Consider the following 19,381-nt stretch of genomic DNA (forward strand, 5'->3'; position numbering starts at 1 on the left):
AAAAAGAGAATTAACAAATCCGTAAATGCCAGATTGTGAGCATTTACCCGACATTCCCGGGCTTCATTAAAAAGTAAGACAGAGGGACAGAGTTGGAAATGAAAAAGTCGCCACAACTAATGCAGCAGGACAGAAGCTTTGTACCCGTCATTGTGTGCGATAGCTTCCCTCCGGCCTCGCTGCCCTTCATTGGCGGTAATTTGCCGTTGTCACATTGGGTTCATATCAAAGTTGTGCTACAGGCCACGTCACATGAAAAGGGCTTCCACGCTTTTCCTTAGTTCCCCAGTCGGAGGCCCCACTGAGGGCTTCAATGGCTGACGGTGACAGCTAACAGCTAGCCGTTTGAGGAGGGCGGCTTGGATGCTACAGAGGTTTGCAAGCCAAGACCTCAAGGTAGAGATAGCTGGGGGAGCACAGCATGGAAGGGGGGGCGGCGGCGGAACATTTTTTTTGGTGAAAGCTGTATTGTCACCACCCATCATCTCTCATTGCCCCGCTGAGGGTTGAGGAGCTCACTCTGCATATTCCTCCTCGTTTCTCAGACTCATGAAATGCACTGATGCAGGTCTGAAAAGGTCCTGAGCAACACGCGCAACCCTATGGCTGCTCTCATCAATCACATCTTCTTCAGTGTCACGTCCACTCACATCTAAGGCTGATGACGGACGCATTTAGACGGCGCGCTCCATCCGCTGGTATCCCACCGGCTTTGATGTTCCATTTTCTCATCCGACGAAGATTGATGTTTACATTGCATTACCACCGATACACAAGCCGGAGGGACCATATGCACATATATATGCACATATATATATATATATATATATATATATATATATATATATATATATATATATATATATATATATATATATATATATATACATATACACACACACACACACACACACACACACACACACACACACACACACACACACACGCACGCCATCAGCAAGTGGTAGTGACACCTCCCAGAGGGGTCCTGGCGGTGCAAGACATCCTGTTCATCAGACCGCAGGGTCATCATTATTAGTGCACTTTGCAAAGAGCAGGCTACATCACTCACGTTCCAGCTGTCTTGTTTAGAGGGAGGTGTGCTTGTCAGGGTGCAGAGGGACAAAGACAGTAAGGGTGTTGATTTACGAGGAATAAACAGTGACAGCCAAAGCCAAAGACAAAGACACGGGGCACAACTAAATCAATGTTTTCACTACCAAGTTCAGCTTGTCTTGGTTTGGAAGGGTAAACCCTGACCTGTTATGGTTTCCAGCACAAGATGTGTACATTTATAGTATGTCAGCGTGTGACATCATCACCCTTATGCCAAGCAGGTCCTTGGCCCCAATGCAGGTAGAATCATTTCATGAAAATCAGCATGGATGGGATTTTTGGGGGTCCTGAAGCAATTGAGGCAAAAAAAGGAAAGGGGGGCACGATGTGGCTGCAACCAACGAAGGCGCTGGTGATCTCAACTAGTTTGCGGTCTAAAAGAAGGTCAAAATCAAAACATTTTCAAAGCTGTTAATTCTAAAAAAAATATAATAATTTAAATAAAATGACTGGGAAATTAAAGCAAAAATGTTCAAATGTGTAAAAATACATATATAATTAATAGTATATATAATGAGAAGCGGTATAGAAAATGGATGGACGGATAATAATTACTAAAAAGTAAGAAGTCAGACAGAGCAGTTGAGGCTAAACTGAATGCAATACTTGGCTGCAACCAACAGAGGCACTGTTGTGGAAATGGAAATACGCTGAAATTAGTCAAAGTATATGGTTAAAATATATATGTAAAAAAAAAAAAAAAAATTGACTAATTAATAAGAATAAATTTGGAATTGAGATACAGTAATCCCTCATTTATCGCTGTTAATTAGTTCCAGACCCGATCGTGATAAATGAATTTCCGTGATATATAATTCAATGATAAATGGAATATCGTTTTACTTGTGACACAGGAAACCTGTTTAAAACCTTCTAAACACATTTTTTTACATTATCGGAGCCCTGTAAACATGAAATAACACCCCATAATCAAATATAGTAAAGATAATACTGTACTGTATTGTAACAGAAAATATGACAATATTAGACATAAACAAGACTGTGGAAAAGGCAGCACGTTTAGAAGCCATTGTGGAGTTTACAGCAAAGTTCTCAGAAATCACTCACTCACGGAGGCACAAGCGAGAGACAACATGTGGGCGGATGCTGCATGAGGGTGAGCCAATCAGTGCCAAGGAAACTGAACAATAACTTCCTGTACTGTATAGCACGTGTACCCAGGCCTTGTACATTCCTTCATTTAGCAATTATGCTTGAAAATGCTTTATTTAGGCCAACAACACATACAGTTTGCTTAAATATGCAGATTTTTCACTAATAATAGGCCGTAGTCAACCACGAAACAGCGATCATTAATTAATTAATTCCTGAAAACCCGTGATACAGTGCTATAGCTGCAACCCGCAAAGGCGCTGTTGATTTATTCTCACTTAGTTTGAGCTCTAACGAAGAACGTGTAAAAATATATTTTTGTTTTTTATTTTCAGTCAATTGCTGAAACAATGGTAAAAAAAAAAAACACTCGATAAAAGACCTGTAGGTTAAAAAAATACTTAAATTAATAAAAACCATTTAAAAAATATGCGACTGCACAGAATAGTCTGTTCACTGATTGTCAAACTGCAGCGTGTCTACGAGCGCCACTCTTCAGAAAGCATTCCAAAAAGTGGTTCAAGTCTGTTTTTTTTGTTGTTCTTTATCCTAAAATTGTGCACCAAAGTGAACTGAACTGCACCGTGCAACAAAGAGAGGTACAAGAAGAGAAGAGATGCCCTGGACAAAGGAAGATGATCCGCCACCAATGTAGACTGTCGCAAGAAAATCTGTCTGGTCCCCCCCTCCCCTCACAGAGCCCACTAAGCTATTACAGTAATGAGTGCAACCCGCCGGAATGACGTCATGCATCTACAGCATTACTGCATCTACTGATGTATAGAACAAAGAAGAGGATGAGGATGGAGATGTAGGAGTGGGGGGATCGATGGGAGACCCCTCCCCCAGCTGACTTGGGCTGGCTTTGTTACATGAAGGTGTAAAAAAAACAATCCCACCAGATATTAGATAACAGCAGCAGCCAGTCCTCGCTTCCCCTCCCCCCTCTTGCATTCAATTTCCCTCCACGGTCCAATTGAGAAAGACAATAAGGAGCTTATTGCGCATGTTTGGGTGGCTCCTCCCCAAAACATGATTAGGATAATCAACAACACTGACAATTATCTACTTCTTCGACTCTAATTGCCTGGAGATCAACATGGCTCTCTAAATTGGACGCAGCGCAGTCTAGTAGTGCTTGTGTGCGGAGCCTTTTTATACTAATCACACAACGCCATGAACGCTACCCGGCCACACTTTGTCATAAATAGTCAAAGACAAAGTGCTTGGGTCAAGAGCACCTTAACGGTAATCCTTCAAAATATATGTAAATTACTAAATTATGACTCATTGCTAAATGCCATTAAACCTTCACCAGAACACTTCACTGCCTGCAATTACATCTATAGAATATTCTAATTACAGTCTCTTGCCTATGGGCATGCATGTTTATGCATGCATGTTGGTGGTAGTGTCATGGTCTGGGGCTGCATGAGTGGTGCCGGCACTGGTTCACTGAAAGGAAACATGAATTCCAACATGTGCTGTAACATTCTGAAGAGCATGATCCCATCCCTTGAGAAACTGTGCTGCATGGCCGTTTCATTTATTTATTATTTAGCCTTTAAAACAGAAAAAGATTTAAAAACAAATCGGGCCTGACTCAGCATACAAGCTGTTTTTCAGCAGGTTCCTGCTCTGCAGAACATAAACACATACATAACTACCACGTCAGCCAGCATAGGACAAAACACAGGCAACCCAAACATACGGAAATTGGGAGAAACGGCGAACAGGCGTAGCCTACTGAAACAAACAATCTCAGTGAGTGCGGCGGTGGCTGTCCATCAGAGATGGCGGGCAGCGTAATAAGGAGCCCAAACACACCCTCAAGATGTCATGTGCCTTATGAGTTACAGCCAAGTGTGGCCCCATCCTTGAGCAGACAAGTGAACAAATTGGAGAATGTTGAATTATTATTATTAATCTTCATGTAAAATCAATGCACCCATGAAGGAAGTTCCGGTAATGCTTAAAAGGACCAAAATACGGCAGAATACTGCAAGTATTACATGTTATCATGAATGTACCTGCTACTACATGGTCACAGCATGGCTATAAAACCATGCAAATGATCATGATTGTATTTTTGTGTACATTTATTGTTTATTGTTGCCAGACATTAATTGGATTTACATTATTTCCTTTATTACTACTAGTAATAAGTACTTTATTAATTCTGCTTTTAAGATAATGGTAGTCAAGATTAACGTCCATAAACCAGAACATTCCCATCGAATGTAAGCAAATACAGCCAAGAAGTTGTACAAAAACAAATGAAAGAAATGGACAAATCCATACAGTGTCCCGCAAGAGGATTCCGCCTCAATGCGATTGAAACGATTACCGCTTCCATCGCATGTGAGCCCCATAAAGGCCTCTGTTGGCAGCTGAAACACAAGCTACTTCACTCAAGTATATCACTAATGTTTCCAGAGCACAAAGACAGAGAGCCTCTTTATTTTGGCCATGCCGTGAAATGGGGGGGGCCTCTTAAGCGCGACCACCCCCAAAGACGACTCGCAGTCGGCATTGACACTGGTGAGAGCCGCACAGGAATTTACCTCCACGGCGGAAACGCGCTCTCCTCAGGCAGACCTTCCTAAGGATGGAGAGAGGCCACGCATACACAGACACACACATTCAGACCTTGGTGGTGAACCCTGCGAAAGCATGCCGCCCCTGTAACCTTCCTTGGGGAAATTCTAGGAAAACGCAAGCTTTTCCTCACCTTTTGATAGGCAGGATGTTTTCAGCATGCAGCCTTTGTATGATAGACATTTACACATTTTATATTAGAAATTTCTATTTAATAACATCAAACACATGCAATCTGTCCCATCAGTTGTTTATGTACAATAACAATTGGAGGGATGGATAATTCTGGTACATGTACCTTTATCCACATCCTCAGCAAAATGTGATGGGCTCTTCCTTGGCACATGCACCACCTCTCTACAAAGTTTCATAGCAATCGGTTGAGTATTTTCTCCACAAATCCTGGTAACAGTTTGTGTCCTGCTATTAGCTCTTTTACTATGTCAAAATGACTGCTGTGAAAAAGACCATTAAAAACAACAAAGCAAGTGGGGGGCCTAAGGCTTTTGCACGGTGTGAGCACATGTTGGTTCCTAGAAGCCTCGTTTCCCAGGGGCATTAGAGGGGCAGGGAGAGCGTGTGGGGGTTGGGGGCATGCGGGTGGCTTGAACGAGAAGAATTTGAAAGTGACACCAAGCAAGGTCATTGCAGAATCTGGCAGGTACGCTTTGGAAACAAGAGGTAGAAGCTGGGGCATGCCTGTGCTTCCTAATGAGACGGGCCCCTTCCACTGCACGGTACCTGGGTCACTCTCTTGAAAGGGGTGCCAAAAACATGACATAGCTAGCAAAAATCTAAGTTGTTACTTTTTACCCAATTTGCATATTAAAGTATTACTTGCAAGAAAATTGCAAGAATTTTTTTGGGGGGATATTTCATGGGAGTAGGGCACCGTTTACTAAAATCTCAGTTGTAACTTTTACATAAAAATGCTCTAATACATTTCCTTTTTGGATAAATGCTTGATTGGCACTTTGAGTAAATAAAGTTTTAAGTCAAAGGTTAAAACAATTTTGACATTTCTGCCATAGCAATCAAAAGTGAAAGTTATTTTCAAAGAATTTGCATATTAAAATAAAGTATCACGTCAATATATATGACTACATCATCTATAACTATCACTATAAATTAGGGATGTCCAATATGCCGATGTTGTCCAACTCTCAATTTCAGACTCCGATATCAACCAATACCGATACGTGTAACATCACATATCTGTTATCGTGGAAGGACAGGACTGGACTTATGACCTTATTATGTATTATTATTGTTATTCCTATGTATCATTATTATTATTATTATTATTAAGTAGTAATAATAGTAGTATTTGCACTGCAAATTTGATATGATCTGTTCCGTATTTATTTATTTATTCTTATTCTATTTTCTTATTTTTCTTGTTTTATTTTGTGATTAAGTTCATGATTACATTTTTGCAGAGCTGCTGTAAATGTGAATTGCTCTGGGAGATTAATAAAGTATCTACTACTGTCTACACATCTGTTGTGAAGCTAATAGACACATTTCACATTTTACATTCCCGCTACCCCGCTCACCATAAGCGGTGTTTTGACACCCCATCATGACCCGCCACCCTGAACACGGGCTTCGAAGTCTGTAAACTCCGAAACTTTGCATAGAAAAGCAGGTACAAGTAGGTAGCATTTCAGCCTGGGGGGGGGGGGGGGGGGGGGGGGCAGACTTCTCTCTCCCTGGCTACTTTGTCCAGCTCCTCCCGTTGGGTCCAGAGGTGTTCTCAGGCCAGTTAAAAGACATAGACTCTCCAACGTGTCCTGGGTCTTCTCCGAGGCCTCTTAACAGTTGGAGGTGCCTTGAACACCTCCCAAGGAGGTGTCCGGGAGGCATCCTGACCAAATGCCCAAGCAACCTCATTTGGCTCTCCTCAATGCGGAGGAGCAGCGATTCTACTCCTAGTTTCTCCCAGATGACAGTGCTTCTCACCTTATCTCTAAAGGGAGAGCCCAGCCACATTTCGGCCGCTTGTAACCACAATCTTGTCCTTTCGGTCACTAGTGAAAACAATTTTTTAAAAAATTGTCCACAGTCTCCGCTTTGCTGCAGCAGGCCTGTTTTCTTGCTTCCCTCAATCTCCTGTTGGATAAAATTAGTGGTGAGAATTAAATCCAGAAGACCGTCGTTCTCCTGCATTCTAGTCAGCATTTCCTGTTCCAAATGATGCGTTCAAAGCGCCCTGGTTTTCGCAAGGGGGTACCATGCAGTGGAAAAGCAACACTAGTAACACTCCCTAGTTCTGATCGCAAATCAGAAATGCAGGCTGTGAAAAGTGTGAACCCTGGTGACGTGGCCGGCATAAAAACACCACCCATACAGGATTTCATTTGCAGGTATTTCCGGAGTACACCCTGGGCCTATTTTACAGTGAACCCACATATCAGCTTTCAGAATAAAAGCAAGCGCACTTAAACGCCCCGCTTTTGCATGTATGATCTGCACATGTGTTTCTGATGAGTCAATATAGATCTGCATTTCAAATAAAGATAATGGGAAGCAGAGGAAAAGTGAATGAAAGGGAGATGGGGGAGAGGAGGTGGAGTGTGCCATGCATAGGTAGAGGTGGGCTGGCGGGTACGGGCAGGGGGGCTACATTCCTGAGGACTGATGTAGGAGGGAAATTAAAAATATTCCCGGCTGCTTGGAGGGGGTCCAGGTTGGCGGATACACACAAACACACACACCGCTTAGTCAGGAGGCCGGGTTGCTGATCCAGTAAGCGCTCATTCACGGCCAATTATGTTTCCTGTGATGTGTGCTCGACCCCCCCTTTAACGCAACCGCCCACCGCCGCCACCTTTTTGCCCCTCTAGCGACACCAACTAGAGAGAGCGAGCTGTCAAAGCGCCGGGGATCAAACCTCCAATGAAAAGGCGGCTGTCACGGAGCCAGGTGATGATTAATGGCTGATATTCTTGACCCGCAGAAGAAAGGGGAAGCAGAAAGGCCGCTACAGATGGGAGTTTTCAACTCATTACAAAAGCACTGTAACATATGTTTGAGGAGAGCGGACGTCCTCGCCTGCATTTGTGCGGCCGAACAACTGGACGCCAATTACAGTGTTAAAAGATGAAAGCCTCACTCCGTTCGCAGAAGGAGGCTGTCAAGGTTTTCGTCGCTCCCGGGCAAATTAACAAATTAGATACAAGGGTGCATGCTATCACCTGTGTCTCATTCTCACATACATGAGAGCAGAGGTTCTTCCTCACCCCCCGCCTCCCACACACATTGACAGTGGGAGTCTAGCCACTGGCGTCTGACCGAGCCCTGTGGTGGAAACCAAACACTGGCCTGTTTTGACTGGATGTGATCCTTGTTTCCGGGAGGAGCGCTGCCAGAGGTGGATTGATGCCGCTCACCCACAAGAAAATGTTTACAGGAAAATAACTCCAGGTCGGAATTCTTCTTTTTTTTTTGTTGTTGTTGTTTTTCGTCAGCGCAGTCAAGGCAAAGTGATCAGTGACACACTGCCACAGTTACAGCTGCTCAGGGACAGCTGTTGGCCACACAGTCAGGAGATCAGGAAGACGTGGGTTCGAATCTCCGCCTGTGGAGTCTGCATGTTCTACCCGAGCGTGCGTTTTCTCCGGGTACTCCGGTTTCCTCCCACATTCCAAAAACATGCATATTAGGTTAATTGGCAACTCTAAACTGTCACTGCCCTGCTGGTGACCAGTCCAGGGTGTACCCCGCCTCTCACTCGAAGTCAGCTGGGATAGGCTCCAGCATTCCCCTGCGATCCTATTGAGGATAAGCAGCGTAGAAAATGGATGGATGGATGGATAATAGCAATAATAATAAATACAATTATTAATTAATATAAGAATAAGAAGCAATAATTGTATGAATTAATGTTACTAAATAATGTTAATAATGTAATCATTATGTTGCAATAATTATGTAGTACTTCACTATATTATTATAATTATTAATCATAATAAAGTTGCATTCTCTATAAAGCAGCAAGTGGATTACAGAAGAAGAGGATCATGTGAGTGTAATAGTAAAAAAAACAAACAAATTTGAAACAAATAACAGCAATAATTTAAAAATAAATAAATAAAACAAAAAAATAAATAAATATTAGCTCTGCCTGGGTGGGTGTACAAGTATATTGCTACAAATACTGGTAAGACTTACAACCATAAAACAAGGCATTTAATCGAAATGAAGAAAACTATTCTTGACCGCAAAACCATTTATGAACCCTACACTGCTGAATCATTACCCTTTAAATGATAACAAAAGGTGGTCGATCCAAAGCTCAGATAGCGCACACACAATTAGTAGCATTTAATGATGCTGACATGCAGTAACCCAGGCATATAACCCCTTTCAGCCATAAATGCACAATGGAAACAGTTAAGTGTGCATTGCTTTATCCCTCCATGGATATGTTGAAGCCATCAATTAAAAAGCTTCCTCGGAATCTGTAGACCAGTTGCTTCTGAAGCAGATCGATAGGGCGGAAAGTAAAACCCTAGGATGGAACCAACAAAGGGATCGTAACAGGATGAAGGACGTAAAAGAGGGCGGGGCAGGATGTTGGGGCATCTTATAAAAGCTATTGTGAACAGATACTGGTCATTAAAGAGTTTTGCTACTGAATATTTCATATGACCTCTGATAATTCTGATCAATCAGATCAAGTTATGTTAAGCATTGTCAGGATACTGACAGCGCAGGAAAATGAGTGAAGAGGGGCCCAGCCTCATGAAGCGAAAGCACGGAGTGCCAACGCAGGAAGACACAGAGACGGGGAGGGGGAGCGGTGACAGTGATCGAGAGCGAGTGGACTCCTGGGACGACAGCAAAGGCGAGTCCATCGATCCAGGACAGAGAGAGCAGGCTCACATTTCACCTCCTCAGCAGTAAAGCCAGCGCCCTACCATGGGAGTCTGGACAGGGTGACCTCCACGAAAAAAGCAAATGTGATCATCACAGGACGTCTTGTTCGGGTGTTGACATTAACATTAATAGAAAGCAAACCCTACAGCAGAGGTTCTCCATGGTCTTAATCTGGGAGTCCCACATTTTCCAGTGGTCATTAAGTTGCAATCCACTTTATGAAGTCATTTTTTATCTTTATTTTTTTATTTTACACTTTTAAGCCATTTAAATGTTTTTATTTATTTATTTATTTATTTTTTAAATGTAAGAGTTTTCAGACTTTAATTTGAGATGAACCAAGCACATGGATTAATACACATAATTGCATGTCAAAAGTGCATTTTAGACAAATGTATTATGGCATTTTGTGAAGGAAATGAGGAAGAACATGATAGCATGCATGCAGACATAATGCATAAATTAAAATCAACTATCAAAAAGACAACAAAATAAGATATTTCACTTATTGAAATCATTTTTGGGTGTCTTGAATGGATTCATTGGATTTACATTACTTTCTATGGGAAAATTTGCTTTGGTTAGAGTCCATTTTGGTTTGAGCCAGCACCACTGTGTGAAGGTTTTAGCATAGCTAGGGATTGGCATTTCATTACATTTACATGATCAATTCATTGGAAAAAATTACACATTGATTTTATTAAATTTTTTAAATTACCAGTAAATTCTGGTGTATAAGCCACACCTACTACATTTGGAGGAAAAAACAAACATAAGCCGAATCGGACTATAAGCCACACATGTGCACATTATAAAATGGCATATTGTGGCGTGCAGGAGTCCATGAGGACCAGGCAGATCTTTGCTTGACAGGAGCCAATCATGAGCTATGAAAAACATCCCGACGAGCTTGTCGGGAGCTTGCCATACGTGCTGGCCATGGTCAGCAAATTTCCCAAAAATTGCGGCACTCGTGCACACTTCGGGATGTAAGGCCCGCTTTAGCCGTACTGCTGTATAAGCAGTACGGGGTGCAGGGTTCAAAGTTCAAAGAAAAAAGTAGCGGCCTATCCAAAGGAAATTACGAGGATTTTAGCATGACGTTCTTTCGAAAGCAAATTGAGACTGAAACCACACCGCTCCTGCTGGTTGTCATCCTTAATGACATTAATCATTTTACCCCAAATTGTTTCAAAATCTGAGCTTGTTTGACCTTAGAGGTTCCACTGTAAACTATTATGCTATCTTTAGCTAATCGACAATGAAGGCTATCCCAGTAACAACCGATTACTGTGGGTACGCTGTGACCAACTTTGACCGCCCCCGCTCCCACTCCAAGTCACACACACACACACACACAGTCTTCCTCTTGGAGAAGCGACTGCCTGAATGAATTGCACACATCCCTAAGGCGGAAGGGGACAGGGGTGCCGCGTCTTGCCTCTGAAAGCCGTGCACTGTCATCAGAGCAGGGCCAAACCATGTGACAGACGACCGAGCATGTGGCATCTCGCTGACCCCTGACCCAGAAAACCCCCCCGCTGTGGCTAACGGGTGGACCAGAACCCTTTAGTGACCACAGACCACTGGGGCTCTTTTGTGTGAGTGGTCAATCACACCGGAGAAGGTCACGCGGGGGTCACATGAGGGACAGGTGAACTTTGACCTTCATGTGCGAGCCCTAGGTTGCGGTATTTGGACGGGGTGTGGAGGAGCACTGACAAGATTGAGACTCGTGGAGGAGACGACGGGTCAGACGAGAGGAAGTAAAGAACATGGAGGAAAGAGGACCACACAGACAAGACACTGCGCTTCATGTAAAGGCAGCAAAACTTTGCTTAAATTCCACTTTTCATAAAATGTTGGCATTCCACTCCGGTTCTCCGACTTGGAGTACTAAAAAGTACCCAGACTGGCTTTGGTCCAAAACATGCAGGTCTCTTTTCCATGGGTTCATTCACACACTCATGCTTATATTGGCTCTCTCCCATTGCCTTTCTCCTCCTTCAAACCAAGAGTGATCCATCAGGGAATGCGAATACTAAATGTCAAATAAAAACCATCACTTAATGGAGCATAAAGGAAGATTAAACGCTACACTGCGGGTAGGAACACTTAAATAACACCCAAAGTCACCACTAATTGTTACAAGTTACAAATATCCAATGAATTGACTGAAGTGAGAGAAATCACACACTTTACAGATTAAAGAGCTGTCTGAGCACCATTTTCTGGACTCAGACCAGAACCTTCTCAGCATCACTTGGGTTTATGGCGCACCTGACGAACATGACCACCCGGCGGGTCGCTGACATTCACAGCATTAGCGTGCTGCCATACCTCGTGAGCGCCATGACCAACAGGCGCAAGGTTTAACAGAAGCAAACAGGAATTTCCACCCCCTCCGATGCATGGAATCAGAAATATGGTTCCCGACAAATGCTTTCTTCATCTTGGGACACGGTTCTCCAACCACCGGGCCGTGGGCGTGGCCAAATGCAGACTTCCCAGGCCAGTGAGGATAACAGGGGGACAAGAAAGAAAAATTCAACTGAAATATGGTTTTGCACCCAACCACTTGTATGTCCGAAACTAGTGGCTCCATCATTTTGGATTAAAGTTGATCGGTTTTATGGTACGGGTGCTACCGGTTGGTCAGAGGTTTGATTGTGCGCCCAAAAGGATGGAGGCCAATGTCTTAGAGTACATCAGAACAACAAAAATGCACTAAAAATGGGAAATTAATACAGTAAACTCTCGTTTATCATTGTTAATTGGTTCCAGACCCGACTGTGATCAATTAATTTCCGCAAAGAAGTATTCCTTAATTATAAATAGAAAATTTTCATACTGAGCACACACAAAAAATGGTTTACAACCCTCTAAATATGTTTTTTAACATTATCAGAACCCTCTAGGCATGAAATAACACCCCTATAGTCACCTTCACACTTGTATTACCCAATATAGCAGACATAACAGAAAATACGACATATTAGACATAAATAAGACATAACAGACTCACACGTTAGCATTGGGGAGAGTTCCTTGTTTTTTCTGGACGGCATATGTCCAATGTAATGTCCAATTACTGACACCTAGTGACCAGTGTAAAATACTACACATTACATCTTTTAGTGAGTCCTCTGAATGGCTTATGTTTGTATTTTGGTTCATTTAGCCATTTTTATACGTGAAAATGTGTGAATTTCCGAATTGTAGGCAATGTATTTCTGTCCCAGTAGGGGGCAACAATTCTCTTTTCCTCCAAGCGGCAGATCAGACCAGATTGTCAATGAAGAAGGCAGATTGAGAGAGGAAAATGGCAAAACATGCAGAAATCAAGCGGAGACAAAAAACACAGGCAGCTAACACTGTCACAGAGCTTGTCTGGCGGTGGATCTGCCTTTAGTAGTGACGCGATCGCGAAAGATAGAGGTGACGTGGGTGATGTAGGTGACGTAGACACAAATGCAGTTGACAATGGCAGCCGAAGCAACAAGCATAGAAGCATAGATGATGAGAATGTACAGCAAAATAATTTGGACCTTTTCTGTTCTCTGCTCCCCTCAGACCATGTCCAATGTCTTCCTGTAGGACCTAAAAATCCATACGTTTTACCTCACACTCGGAAAACCCCTGAGCTACACAATATCTCTTGCATTGTTTACACAAAAATACTGGAGGATTTCTGCATTTTTCAAGCTCCAAAAAGTGCTACGGCCCAAACAATAAAAGTTGTATTGATTTTCAATTAAAAAGACATCCTTAGTCCTGCTAAATCATCAAAAATACTGTCATCTGATATCAAGATTGATAAAATAGCAAGGAAAATAATAAACAGGTATTGCATTTTCAAGGCTCTAATACGTCATTGCATAACCAAATGGCAAAAACACCACATTTTGTATACAGTTTATACGTCAATCCCTAAATCCTGCTCACATTGTCCGCTGCCAGCATGTAAACAAATGGCAAAAACAACATAATTTCATCAGTTTTAAGTTCAAAGCAACCCCTAAGTCCCGCTGATGTCTTATGCTCTTGTCCAAAAAGGCCCAAGTGCCTGACAGGGACGAGATGTCATGACTGATGTTTAGACTGCATCAGAGTTCCCCTCCTACAGCGCCAACCCTGAACTTCGGAACTGACACTGGCTGTAAAAATATAAAGTGCCGACAAACCTCACAGACGTCTCGTTCGCGGATCGGCTGCACAACTCCGGGGACGTTGTTACAGCAGTGCTAAACCAACACTGCGCTGGTCGCGGGTCAGCTAATAAACACAAAAGCAATGCAGTGGAATTTCAGCTCGTGTCAGACCTTGTTAATTGGCAGTTTATTTTTCGTTCGACGGCCTGAGGACTCGCGTGTGAGCTAAACGTACATTTACATAGCTGCGCCTAGCTACAGTGGGTATCACATTCAATCCACTTTGGGCGTTAAGTGTCTTTTTTTGTAACTTTGTTGCTCTAAGTCTGGGAATGTGCCACTGAGCCATTATGTAAAAGCTACCCCTTTAAAGAGGAGACGGAAAAGTTATTTTACACTCACTTGTGGTTGTAAACACTTTGATTGAACGCTTAGGACCTTTTAAATGTCTTACACAGCTGAATTTTCCCCTCACACCCGTTCTAACCATCTGGCACGCTCAAAAGCTAGCTGACTTAAAAAGGTCATGGCGTATGTGGTCTAGGGCTGCAAACGAAAAACCCATGCGACCGGATATCCGGTTTGACAAGCTAGCGAAACGGTTGCACCGATAGAAGCCTCCAGGAACGATGAGCTAGAAAATATTAGATTAATCGACTGTAGAGACATGCACTGAGTGTCGTAAGACTAGCAACTGGTTGGCAGTCTGCCGGCGAAAGGATTGGCGTAAATTCATCGTAGCTTACCGTGACTGAAGACGAAAATGGATGTAAACAGGAGCAATGTGTACATTATGGCGATCTAATTTATCATATATTAGGTATTGTGTAAAACTAATACAGGAACAACGTCAAATGAAAAGCACTCAATGAATACAGAGCCAACATCCACCAGTACGAGCCTGGAGTTTGTTTTGCAGAGATGATTATACTTCGCCCTTTGCTGAATTAACTTCAGATTGTGCACAAATCCAACAAATAAATATTCACAATAACGTCATCAAATCTTACACTTTATGCATTCCCACAAAGTATCAGCATTTGGAGACCAAATATGAGGTGAAGGAAAGAGGGGAAAAATACAGTATAGTAGTCTACCTGGGCACCGTGGGATAAAGTTAGATGGTGCATTCAAGGACCGTCCAACAAAGTGGGACATGTCGCCGCTCGCCACAAACAACATATGCCAAACTGTGGGATTTCTAACTGTATATTCTTGTTTGAAAAAAGAAATGGCCCATATTTCCAAAATTGATATCCATTTACATAAAAGTTGATGTAGTAATCCATCAAATTGTTTTTTTTCAATGTTTTTTTTTTTTTTTTTTTTTTAATTACGCCTGAAAGTGTGGCCGGTTGGGGAACCCTACCTTCCAGTATGCTTGGGGATATGTGCTCTTTTGCGTTTTTGAAAATACTGTAAGCATGCCACTTTTATAGAATCGGCTACTTTATTTTATAATGTAAGACGGACGTCTACATCAACAAACATTAACCATAGAACCGAATCGAATGGTATCGTTTCTACACTGTCTACATCGAATCGTTCTGTTTTTAAAATATATCGTTTTTGAATCGCACCATAACCTGTGTGTCTACATTCAAAAAGAGATTTACATTCTTAATGTGGTCCGTCGTGACCCTTGTCAGTTGCACTGCACTTATCTGTAATGTAAGACACTTCATAAAAACGGGAAGGTTTGGGGGAGGGGTTCACACGGCGGGAGCTATATTTGTGTCTATTTGTATGTGCGAATTGTGATATATGCCAGCAAGGCGTCCTTGAAATGTGGGCCGGTCAAGGGCGCGAGTGTTTGAGCGCACAACGAAAGGACAAGTGTGCCGCCTGACTCTGGGAACTCTTACACCCCGAGCCCGACACACTGGGTGTGTAGCACAATGTACGCAGGAGCCTATAAAAAGACTTGTTGGAATGGAAGCGGAGCCGTCCTTCTTGTAGCGATAGCGAAGCAGATAATGATGAAACGCTCCTGTTGGACAGGAGATGTGGAGGGGGTGCCTAAGATAGAATTAGGCCGATGGAACAGTGCGCTAATAATAGCGACTGGAACTGTGCTATTCCCACCACTGACTTCACACTTACACACAATAGGGATGTGTGCATTCTCTATCATGGTAGTCAACAATTGCTGAATGGATGACAATTGGACTTCTTCCAGGTTGAGTGCAGTTGCCTTGGATTTAACTTACTAACAAGAATTTAGAAAAATGCATGTGATTGATATTCATACACCATACTGACCAGAACATAAGACAGCGCTGAATATAAACCTTGTCTTTTTCAAGACACATTTTTGGACAAGACAATGAAAATTATGTTTTCATTTTTGGTAGACTGCAATTTTTAAAAAATCATATATACCTGTAAATATTTCTTGGGAGCCTAACTGGTCGCCATAACTGGCATCATAATTCCTGAGAGCATGAGACTTAAAGGGATAGTTCGGATTTTTTAACATGAATTTGTATGACAGCCCCATCAGCAGTGTAGTCCATCAGCAGCGACTTACCCCCCCACTTGGTCTCCTAAGTCCAGTTCTGGTGGGATTTTGGTGAAGAGTGTAGTCCCAGGTAGTCACTGGGGTTTCACAAGTGAGGAGTTTGGCTTCTCAAAACAATATGCGTTCAAAGGAGTATTTGCATCACAAAAATGCCTACTCGAAAAAAAAAAATCAGACCTTGTAAATCGCTCGGCGTTATATTAGTCTCCCAACGTGAAGACGCTTGCGTCTTCTGCTGTGGAACACCCATGCAAACAAGACGGCCGCGGCGCTCCGTCGCGGAAGTAGATGCAAGCGTCTTCGTCACGTGCACAAGAATGGAGAGGCGACGGTCATTTTTGTGATGCAAATGCATTACTCTTTTGAACGCATATTGTCTGGAAACCCCAGCGACTACCTGGAACTCATCACCGAAATCTGACCAGAAGTGGACTTAGGAGACCAAGCGGGGGGTGAGTCGTTGTTGGTGGACTACTCTGCTGATGGGGATGTCATGCAACTTCATGTCCAAAAATTCGAACTACCCCTTTAAGCCAAGAGCAAGCAAGCATCATAACTCCTAAACTGCACTCATTCCATACAATCAACATACCGTCAATCCTAGAACTAATTGGTTATTATGTCAATCTATAATAGCGCGGGGTAAGTATTTGCACTTGGCATTAAGTTTGAATGGCGACATGATCAAGCCGCCGCAGAAACCAAAGCAATCAGGAATCAAAGCGGCTGCACAGTATGTGCATGTGCATGCATGTGCCGTACAAATGTGTGAGTGTATGTAGAGGAAGCCAAAGATAAATGGAAGCAGAGTTGGGTGGAAACCACCTTTGTCGCCGCAAAAGCCAGTAAGACAGCACGCCTCTGAAGTGCCCGAGCAGAGAGGAAAGAGGCTCTTTCATTCCGCCTCTTCTCCTTGGAGCCCCTCATTCCAAGAGAGACCATCTGAAGCCCATTCCCTGCCTCTCCTCCCCTCTTCTTCGTCACCCGCAAATATAACAGCGCCCCTTCTCCTTTCTTTTTTCTGCTCCTAATTGTGCCCAGCCGTCAGCGAGAAGGAAGAGGTGAGGAGGCGGGATGAGAGAGGGGGCAACAGGAGGAAAAGAAGTGGAGAAGAAAGGGAGGAATGAAAGATGGTTTGTTCAGTACGGCACGCTGACACATTCCTCTTATCTCCTGCCCAGCTCCTACCATATGCCCTTGGCCACCGAGGGGGGGAGAAAGATGAGCCCTAAGTGTGTGTGAGTGTGTTAAGTGTATGCTAATATGTCTTTGGAGGACACCATGCCATGTGTACTCCCAGAAAGACTCATTCAAGGTCAGCCATTAAATATGATCATTCCCATACCAAATGGGCCTTGACCCACAGCTCCAGCGCTCGCCTACGGTGCCTCCGTCGCCTGTTGACCACACACGACACCAGCCCGGCGTGATGAAGCTGGCACGGCGCGCACGCCAACACCACATGACACGGAGACGCCATCAATAGCCTCAGACAGTCCGGCAGCAGGAGCCATCATCATGCCTGGCTGCATGGAAGAAAAAAAAACATTATAGAGCGATATTCAGTCTAAAATTGTGAATGTCAAACACCGCTTTGATTGCTACTGTATTTCGGGGAAACGTTGTGTTTGCCTAGTGTTGTGTTACCAGCCATAAGCGAGCAGAGGTTTGGATTTGTGTAGCCGAATGGTGACTTTAATGTATACATCCTGATAAAAGTGACCGTAGGGGCAATGTGTGCGAGTTACCGGTCCCACATGTTCAACTCCCACTGAACCGTGCGTCCAATCTCGCTGTTTATTGACTGAAAACCGACACCTTTAAAGGGCTTCATTCATGCTAACACACGAGGTGACGATTCAATAGCTCGCATATAGCATCATGATTTGGCTCTGGGTGATTTTTAATAGGCTTTCTCCCCCCCCCCCCACCCACCCACTGCATTTTGCCTTCACAGGAGCCCTTGTACTTTATTTTTTTCTCATTTCTCAACAGCACCTTCAGCTGAGGCCACACTGTGTGTACGTTTGCTTTAAATCACTGGGAGCGCCATGCGCTTTCAATAGGCGCTGAAATATATGAGGCTGGGTGAGTAAGGGGTGTTTATTTAGCTAAACCGCAAAGAGGACGGGGGCATGAATTGGAAGACAGCCATAATAGGAGAGAAGCTGGTCGTTTCTTAATTATTTAACTTTAGTCATGAGTAGCGCAAACAACATTTTAAAGCGCACGCAGAGGGAGATAAAGCTGCTGCATGATAACCACTAGAGTGCAGTACTTGGCTGCAACCAGCAGAGGCGCTGTTCATTTAGTCTTGACTAGTTTTCTGTGGAGCGTTATTCAAAACGACTTGCAGCAATACGATTTCAGGCATTTGTTTCACATTTTTAACAAGTTATCTTTCATTTTAGTTCCATTCAGTAGCAGCTAAATGCAGAGCTGTCGACAGACGTTTTACGAGTTGTGTCTTGTGTATTTGCTGAATCAATTTTATTCAAACTCGCAGCAATACCCACAATACGGCATTAGGCAGCAGTGTTATTCTTAGCCGTGTACAAACTGCAGCAGGGCAGTAATTTTACAAGAATAAAGTCAAAATATTAAGAGAAAAAAGTTGTAACCCAACGAGACACCCGTAATATGAAGAAAAATGTCCTTTTTGTAGCATTGAGTTTAAGTATTAAAGAAACAGTATGTTGTTGTTGTTTTTTTTAAGTTGTAATATTATGAGAAACAAGCTAAACAAAATAAAGATTGTGGAAAAATGTCTAATATTATGAGAATAAAGTCTAAATATTATGGGAATAATGTAATAATCTTACAAGATGAAAATTTACAAACATTATTTTAGAAAAAAGTTTCAATATTAAAAAAAAAAATGTCAAAAACCACAAAAATTGGAAAAAAAAGAGCAAAGAGAGCTCATACTAATGATACGCTTTTTCACCTACAGTATATCACAAAGGTGAGATGCAGTTTTTTCCTGGAATATATACTGTAT

General features: G+C 42.9%; 1 long non-coding RNA gene across 1 annotated transcript in view; it reads right to left on the bottom strand.

The window, feature by feature from the left end:
- LOC129172022 (uncharacterized) overlaps nucleotides 1–19,381 on the bottom strand; it is a 121,904-nt gene that overhangs the window by 98,344 nt on the left and 4,179 nt on the right. The window contains exon 2 of the long non-coding RNA XR_008566891.1: nucleotides 17,726–17,906. This is a non-coding gene — a long non-coding RNA (uncharacterized LOC129172022). The remainder of the gene's footprint in view (nucleotides 1–17,725; nucleotides 17,907–19,381) is intronic.

Source organism: Dunckerocampus dactyliophorus, chromosome 19 (genome assembly GCF_027744805.1).
Source record: "Dunckerocampus dactyliophorus isolate RoL2022-P2 chromosome 19, RoL_Ddac_1.1, whole genome shotgun sequence".
Classification (NCBI taxonomy): Eukaryota; Metazoa; Chordata; class Actinopteri; order Syngnathiformes; family Syngnathidae; genus Dunckerocampus; species Dunckerocampus dactyliophorus.